Here is a 9,532-nt window from a genome sequence, read left to right on the forward strand (position 1 = left end):
ACATGCAGGTGTACATGTGGAGTACTCATACATAAAACTAAAGTTAAAAAGATTTTTTTTTTTTGGTTTTTCGAGACAGGGTTTCTCTGTGGTTTTGGAGCCTGTCCTGGAACTAGCTCTTGTAGACCAGGCTGGTCTCGAACTCACAGAGATCCGCCTGCCTCTGCCTCCCGAGTGCTGGGACTAAAGGCGTGCGCCACCACAGCCCAGCAAAATTAAAGTTAAAAAGATTTGTGAGTGTGTGTGCGCGCGCGCATGTGTGTGCTTATGTCATATGTATTGAATCTCCCAGAGCTGGAATTACAGGTGGTTGTAAGCAACTAGACATGGGTCCTGGGAACCAAACTTGGGTCCTCTAGAAAGACAACATTCTCTTAACCAGCGAGCCCTCTCTCCAGCCCTTCACCAGCGAGCCCCCCCTCTCACCAGCCCTTCACCAGTGAGCCCTGTCTCTCTCTCTCTCTCTCTCTCTCTCTCTCTCTCTCTTGATAACTCGTTTATTCTTCCCTCTTTCCCTCTGCATTCTTTCCACTAAGATAATGATAACAAAGGCTGGGGGTTCTTCAAGAGAACTAATAAGTAGTACTAGAGGGAGACTCGCTTGTTCGTTCCTTCCTTCATTCACTATTGAAATGCCCAGTTTTGGATACATCAAAAATAAACCTCTGTGAAGCTGACATTCTACTGGGGGTAGGGGAGGACAATGAACAATAACTATGACTACATTTAAAAAGTGCGTGATAAGCCGGGCGAAGGTGGCACACGCCTTTAATCCCAGCACTCGGGAGGCAGAGGCAGGTGGATCTCTGTGAGTTCGAGACCAGCCTGGTCTACAGAGCTATTTCCAGGACAGGCTCCAAAGCCACAGAGAAACCCTGTCTCGAAAAACCAAAAAATAAATAAATAAATAAAAATAAATAAATAAATAAATAAAAGTGAGTGATAAAGTTAAAAATTCTGGGGGCGGGGGAGAGAGATTCAGGCAGTGTAAGTAGGCTAGAGCACTGAGAGAGGACGAGGGAGCTGCAGCTATGAACACAGTAGAACATGGAGAACCGTGAAGATGGCAGAACATGGAGACGTGGTTCTGTGACAGCTCGTGAGATGACATGACATGGAGACGTGGTTCTGTGACAGCTCGTGAGATGACAGGACATGGAGACGTGGTTCTGTGACAGCTTGTGAGATGACAGGACATGGAGACGTGGTTCTGTGACAGCTCACTTGCAGTTTCGATGCTCTGGGGAGGGGTGAGATTCCATGGAGGACAATAAGGAAGTGAGAAATAGGCAAAGGGCAATCCAGGGAAGAGCTCAGGCAGAGGCTGAGAGAATGTCCTAAGATGGGCCTGCTTGCAGTGGCTGGAACCACCATGGAGACTAGGTGAGGACACAGGTCACATGTTACAGGTCCCTGAGGGAATGTAGCTGAGGCAGAAGGACTTCAAGGGTGACTTGTCAGGCTCACTCTGGCTATGGAGAACAGGCTATGGGGAGCAAGGGAAGATGTGGGGAGATCCTTGGGGGACAGCTGCAGTAGATGGGTTCCAGACTTGGGAAGAGTCGGCCAGTTTCCTGCCAGACTAGAAGGCTAGGAATAAGAAGCATCAATGATGACCTCAAGCTACCCATGAGCAAATGTTAGCACAGTGTGGGGCTGAGACACAGCGAGCTCAGTGTCCCCTGGGGTCCTCTGGTTGACGGAGTTCCATATGCGGCAACCCAACCTTTCTGTCCTCCAGACTCTGTGCTCTTTCAGTAAACTCCAAGGTAGCTGAGAAAACAAGCCTAGGAATTCAAATCCCTAACCTGAGACCCACTTTAAAGCCAGCAAATAGGGCCGGGCCGAGTTAGCCAAGCACGAGGCTCCTCAGTTCACTCATCTTGTGCTCAGAACTTGGGCTGTCTCTCCACAGGGTGAGCCAGTCCTCCGTGAGTGTGTGAGGACCACTGTTCCGGTTCTCACCTTTTCATAAACTATAAAACACTACGTTCACTCCAGTGTGGTGGTGTATGCCCGGAGCCTCAACAACTCAGGAAACTGGAGATGGATTCTAAGTCAGAGGCTACCCTGGGAACCTTACCCAGACCCTGTCTCAAAACAATAAATAAAACAACAAAAAAAAAAAAAAAAGAAGAGACTAAGGATATAGCTTAGTGACAAAGATACAGCTGCTTAGTGGCAGTCCCCTCCCTGACATCCTCCAAAAGAAGAAAAGAAACACTGTAAGATCGGGAATTGTGACTCGGTTTGACTCGCTGACTCTGTAGGTAGGGAAATCCCTGTGAGGCTTGGGGGAACTTAGGCTGCCGGGGGGGCCAGTGTTGGGTGAAGCTGAAGTGTGAGGACCTTGAGAAACCTCACCTTGGCAGGTTCTGCCAGAGTTCACCAGAGCCAGACGGCGCAGAGTCGGGGGAGTGGAACTGTGGCTCAGAGATTCCTTGGCCAGTTTCGATGTGGGGAGCAGAGGAGATCCTGACTGAGGTCCTGAGCCCTGTGTGAACTGCACTGTTGACGTGGGCGTGGCCAATCCAAGGACTCCGAGGCCCAGACCCACGCCCTTCCCCATCTGGCCCAGGCTCAAGGAAAAGCAGAGCTACAGGAATGTTTACGAGGGACTGACCAGTGTGAGTAAACCTAGCAACTTCCTCCCCCTGGATGTTTACAGCCTGACAATGCTCACCTAGAGAAAGCCCTCCCCGTGTGCTGTACGGAATGGAACAAACACACTGAGGGTCCAGGTTGTAATGGTTTAGAAAACTCTCACCTGATCCCGGCTTTACTGTACAAGTGTCTGCCCTTTCTCCATCCCTGTGCTCACTCCCACAAAGAGTTCCTGGCCCCAAGCTGCTGGGATCTCGCATTCCAGAACATTATTGAACTAGTTGGACTTTCCTTTGGGCCATCAGTTCACAAAACGACGTGGAGATTTCTTTTTTTCTTTCTTGATTTTTTAACGATTTATTTATTATGTACAGTGTTCTGCCTGCATTTATGCACACAGGCCAGAAGAGGGCGCCACATCTCTGTGCATTTTTGGTTTGTCAAGACACATGGAGCCTGACCTGGAACTCACTTTGTAGCCCAGGCTGGCCTTAAACTCATAAGAGATCCACCTACTTCTGCCTCCCAAGTGCTGGGATTAAAGGCGTGTACCACCACTGCCCAGTGAGAGCTGCCAGGTCTCCTTACAGATCATGTGGTTGCTGCAAATCGAACTCAGGACCTTTGGAAGAGTAGGCAATGCTCTTAACCTTTGAGCCATCTCTCCAGTCCAAGACTTCTTATTAATTATGAAAGCTTGGTCTTAGCTTGGGCTTGTTCCTAACTGGTTCTTATAACTTAAATTAACCCATATTTTCAAAACTATGTTCTTTTACGTGACTTGGTTACCTTTACTCTGCCCTGCCCATCCTGCTTCCTCCGAGTCTGGCTGGCGACTCCTTTTTCTTCCTCCCAGAATTCTCTCTCTGCCCTGAAGTCTCACCTGTACCTCCTGCCTAGTTATTGGCTGTTCAGCTTTTTATTACACCAATCACAGCAATGCAGTTTTACACAAGGGAGAGGAGACACTCAGACCAATCACAGCAATGCAGTTGTACACAGTGGAGAGGAGACACTCAGACCAATCACAGCAATGCAGTTGTACACAGTGGAGAGGAGACACTCAGACCAATCACAGCAATGCAGTTGTACACAGTGGAGAGGAGACACTCAGACCAATCACAGCAATGCAGTTGTACACAGTGGAGAGGAGACACTCAGACCAATCACAGCAATGCAGTTGTACACAAGGGAGAGGAGACACTCAGACCAATCACAGCAATGCAGTTTTACACAAGGGAGAGGAGACACTCAGACCAATCACAGCAATGCAGTTGTACACAGTGGAGAGGAGACACTCAGACCAATCACAGCAATGCAGTTGTACACAGTGCAGAGGAGACACTCAGGTTTGCCGTCCCTGCAAGAAGCGCTGAGTACCAACACTGCATGTCGGCCTCGTGACGTTCCTTATGAAATCAGAGAGAACGGCTTTGAATGTGGCTGAAGAGCTGTCTGTCTATTCCGTCACCCCACAAAAAGCAGGGCTACAGGACCCCCCCCCCCCCCCGCCATTCCTTAGAATTTCTTCCTGTGCCTCCTGAAGTGTGATGTGTGGATTCTAAAGACCTGGGCTTTGCACATGAGAAGTGAGGGGTGGATGGATATATAGATGGTTGGAAGAAAGGGCTTCTGTATTAGCAGGGCAAAAGAGATTCTCATTTGAGCCAGAGTATACCCAGCTTACCCGGAAGCAACAGCAAAGACCACTGGCACATTCCTGGTGCTGACTGTACTAGGGTCTGCTCATAAAGACCAGCACCCCACTCTGACGGCTGTCTGCCTGTGTGCCAGGAAACTGCCTTTTCCTCTACAGCAGCGTTCTCAGCCTTCCCAGTGCTGTGACCCTTTAGTACAGGTCATGTTGTGCTGACCCCAGCCATAAAATGATTTTCACTGCTACTTCCTAACTGTCATTTTGCGACTGTTGTGAATTGTGATGTAAATATCTGAGATGCAGGATGGTCTTAGGTGAAAGGGTCATTGACCTTAAAGGGGTCACGACCCACAGGTTGAGAACCTCTGCTCCAGCTTTTCACACTTCACTTCACACTGAAGCTCAATTCCAAGACTTGAGTGTGACCTCTCCATCACTGATGAGACCGTTTTCTTGTTCTCCCAGTTCATCCTGAAACAAAACTGGGGAGCAAGTGGGGATGGTGGAGAGGAGTTAATGGGCACAAGGATGCGGCACGGGAGTACTGTTCAGTTAGCATGCCCAGAGTTGGGGTGCTGTTCAGTTAGCGTGCCCAGAGTTGGGGTACTGTGCAGTTAGCATGCCCAGAATTGGGGTACTGTGCAGCTAGCATGCCCAGAGTTGGGGTACTATGAAGTTACCATGCCCAGAGTTGAGGTACTGTGTAGTTAGCATGCCCAGAGTTGGGGTACTGTGCGGTTAGCATGCCCAGAGTTGGGGTGCTGTGCAGTTAGCATGCCCAGAGTTGGGGTACTATGAAGTTACCATGCCCAGAGTTGAGGTACTGTGTAGTTAGCATGCCCAGAGTTGGGGTACTGTGCGGTTAGCATGCCCAGAGTTGGGGTGCTGTGCAGTTAGCATGCCCAGAGTTGGGGAATAAAAAGAGGACAGTGAAGGACAAAGCAGGCCTTTGCACCTGGTGGGAAAATTTGCTCCTGGTTCAAATGGCTTTATTACTCTATCCAAGTCTATATGGCCACCAAACCACTCTCTCCTATCAATCCAATGGCCCAGAGTTTAGTGCTCCATAAACGGAAGAATGGCTAGACCAGGGTTCTACTGGTCTATTCATAATGGGTTACGTTTAATTGTTTCTCCGAGCCCTAAACTCAACAGAGCAAGTCCTCTCCACCTGCCCAGATAAAAGCACATGGATGTGGTGCTGGAGGGATGGTGCAGTGGTCAGCGATACTTGCTGCTCCTGTAGAGGACCTAGGCTTGGTTCCCAGCATCCACAAAATTCCAAGGGATTCTACACCCTCTTCTGACCTCTGTGGATGCCAGGCACATACATGGTGCACAGACATACATGCAGGCAAAACACTCACACATAAAATAAATCTTAAAATATTACGAGAAACAAAACAAGCACAATGACATCCAGATGTTCAGGGATACACCCACAGCTGCAGGAATCAAAACTAAAAGCACTGTCAGCAAACAGAGTTGTCCTTCCCAACCTGGAGAGGCGGCCTGCGGCCTGGAGGAGAGGATGCTGCTGCAGCAGCCACAGCCTGACAGCCATAGCTGGACTGGAACAGGAAAGAGCTAGGACAAGGCACAAGCAGCCACATCTGTCCCCTGGATCAGAACAGCATAACCTCAAATTTGCCGGTGCTCCACTCGTGAGACGGTACAGGACCAGCCCTGACTATACAAGGACAGAGAACCACTCACCTCAAACTCAGGGTGGAAGTGAGCAAAAGTGAACACCTTGGGTGAAAAGCCAATCATTTTACCTTTTGTGTCTTTTTCCCCTCCCTTCCACATTTTGTTTTGTTTGTTTTGTTTTTTGAGACAGGGTTTCTTTATAGTTTTGGAGCCTGTCCTAGAACTAGCTCTTGTAGACCAGGCTGGCCTCGAACTTAGAGATCTGCCTGCCTCTGCCTCCCGAGTGCTGGGATTAAAGGTGTGTGCCACCACCGCCCGGCCCTTCCACATTTTGTTATATAAAACATTTTAAGGGCTGGAGATGGCTAAGTGGTCAAGAGCCCTTGAAGAGAACACGGTATCCACATGGCTCACAACCATTTTAACTCAGTTCCAGGGTATTCAATAAGAACCAGCCAAGCTTGTGATGCAGACATACATGCAAGCAAAACACTATACACACTAACTTTTTCCCCCCTTTTTGAGTCTTCCAAGTGTGGTCAGTGAGTCTCTCCATAATTCTCCAAGATGTACAGGTCATGAGGGTTGGCCTGGCTCTTCAATTCCAGTCAGAGACAGACCCAGAGCCCAGGCATTGCCTCAGGGAGTCCGATGCAGGCTGTGTCCTCTGGTAAGACCTTTCCTGTGCTGAACGTAGGCCTGATTTCTAACTGAGAAAAGAGGAACTGCAGAGACAGGAAACTGACTTTGGGGTGAGTCAGACACAGGAAGAGGAAAACGAAGACACACACTAGGTACAGATGATTTGGTATGTAAGGAAAACCTTAAAAGTTAAACATTTAGCCGGGTGTGCTGGTTCACACCTGCAATCCCAGCACTCTGGAGGCAAAGGCAAGAAGGCTGCGGCCTCCAGTTGTCAGTCAAGGCTGGCCTGGCTACAGAAGATGCTGTCTCAAAACAAGAACGTACTGTGGTTTGAGTGATTAATGTTGCTCAGAAATACGTTTTAGGACACTGGTGATTTTAAAACAGCAAGTCTTTAGGAAATATTTTTAAAATAAAGCAAAGGAAGGCTGCATTTCTTAGTTTATCATTGTGATTGAGACAGTACCACACACGCACGCACGAGCGCTCACACCCACTCCCACACACCCACCCCCACACACAGAGGCACAGGGGCATGCCTGAAGTTCCAAATAGCTAACTGCACCCTCAGCAAGCATGGCTTTCTTTTCTGGGTGCCAACAGCCCTGACTAGATCTAGAATTCTCTATATATTTCAGGCTGGCTTCCAACTCCAAAGACCCACCCAGTTCTCTCTCCTGAGTACTGGGACTGAAGGCTGCACAGCCACGCCGACTCTCACTGCATCTTGATGTTTGTTTCCTGCCAGTGTTCCTGCTGTGCAATGAATGGGTGTGTGCACGCTACAGACGTTGTTAGAGAAGATTGCAGTATTCTGCCACCACTTACTGCCTTGTGCCCTTGAGACCTCTCACAGAACCTGAAGCGGACAGGGCCCCAGGGATCTTCCAGTCCCTCTTTCCCACAGTACAGGAATCAGGGTTTCCTAGCTTTTATTTTAAAAGTTTTATGTGTATGGATAGGCAGGGTGGCACATGCCTTTAGGGAGGCAGAGGCAGGCCGACTTCTCAGTTCAAGGCCAGACTGATCTACATAGTGAGTTCTAAAACAATCACGGTTACAAAAAATTATGTGTGTCTGTATACCACTTGCACAGCTGGTGCCTATAGAGCCAGGGAAGAGCACTGATCTCCTGGAACTAGAGTTCTAGATGGTTATGAATTGTCATGCAGATGCCAGGAATCAAACCAGCTCCTTGGGAAGAGCAGTCAGCGCTCTTACCCACTGAGCCATCTCTCCAGCCCCCCAAGCCTGTTCTGTTTTCAGACAGGGTCTCAGTGTGTAGCCCTGGAACTCACTTTGCAGACCAAACTGGCCTCAAACTCAGAGGTCCACCTGCCTCTGCTTCCGGAGTGCTGGAATTAAAGGTGTGCACCACCCCACATGGATTTTCTCTTTTAATGTGGGTGGCTAGGGACTCAAATTTGAATCCTCATGCTTGGGAGGCCAGTATTTTAACCCACTGAGCCGTCTGTATAGCGCCTCCCGCACACACCCCTCACACAAGCCCCCCACCCCGCACACACACACACACACACACACACACACACACACGCACACACGGACTGAAAAGGGATTGGACTTCTGCTGCAGTGGAGCTGAGAGTCTGCACACACAGCATCGCAGCACATCACACACGGACCTCATCCTCACGACCTCTATCTAGTCCACAACACAAGTGATTAAAAACTAAACCCAGAGCTGTGCAATGGTGGCTCACGCCTTTAATCCCAGCACTCAGGAGGCAAAGGCGGGCGGATCTCTGTGAGTTTGAGGTCTACAAGAGCGAGTTCCAGGACAGGCTAAAAAACAACAACAAAAACCCAACCTAAACCCAGTTCCATTGGCAACAAGAGTCCTGTGTCTAGCCGGTCACTGTGCTTGCTAGGGTATTGGTGCGTTTTCCTCAGAAACTTCCTTTTCAATTTGACGATCATCTTTGGGTGAAAAATGCTTGTCAGCCTGCAGTTCTCAGAGCAGTTGATTCACTTACGCGGACACAGCTCAACTCATCTCTCTCCAGCCTTGTTACTCAGCCCCACGGAACCTCCCACTCATGACACCTTCCTTTTCGGATCATCCTCTCTCCCCAGGTTTTATTGACAGTGAAGATCTTGTACACAACACAAATAAACTCAGTTGTTAGTGCTCAGAAGCCAGGTGATCTCTGTGCTGGAATATCATGTCTCCAGCTTTCAGGAAACAGTTACACACTAATTTAAACACACATAGAAAAAGCTTAAGCATAATCCCGAAGAAGCATGTGTTCTGCAGTTCTTAGCTCTGTAAACAGAATAAAAACACAGCAGCACATACACCACCATACGACAGACTGACACAGTGAATTCTCCACACACACGACCCTGAAACAGGCATATTGCCTTTCCTTTTTAGTTCCTGCTAATAGGATCTCAGCCTTAATTCAGGCTGCCCGGGAAGTCCAAGTGCTCTACATGGCCAAGGAACTTCCAGCCTGTTTCCTGATTTCTAGAAAGTTTTGTTTTTGTTTTGGCAGTGCTCGGGATAGAACCCATGTTTTTCTATTTGGTTAAAAAACTAAAAAATGCTGGGCAGTGTTGGCACACACCTTTAGTCCTAGCATCCAGGAGGCAGAGGGAAGTGATCTCTATGAGTTCGAGGCCAGCCTGGTCTACAGAGAGTTACAGTACAACCAGGGCTACACAGAGAAACCCGGTCTTGGAAAACCAAAAAACCCTAGAAACCACCACCAAAAAACCCTAAGAGATACTAAAAGTTACCTTTCTCTGTGAAAAAAAAAATCTAAGATAAAATCTGTTGTCACAATGAAGATGCACACATGGCTCTTTGTCTTAGTTGTCGTCTCTCAGAAAGTGTTATTTCAAGAGGAGAGATCCTGCTCCTGTGACGTCATCAATGGAGTTTGCCACGGTGAAGCGGCAGACACAATACACAGCACCCTGAAGTCATCGATGGAGTTTGCCATGGTGAAGCGGC

This window comes from Microtus oregoni, unplaced genomic scaffold (assembly GCF_018167655.1).
Source record: "Microtus oregoni isolate MIOR12 unplaced genomic scaffold, Mior012 000001F_ref0000356, whole genome shotgun sequence".
Classification (NCBI taxonomy): Eukaryota; Metazoa; Chordata; class Mammalia; order Rodentia; family Cricetidae; genus Microtus; species Microtus oregoni.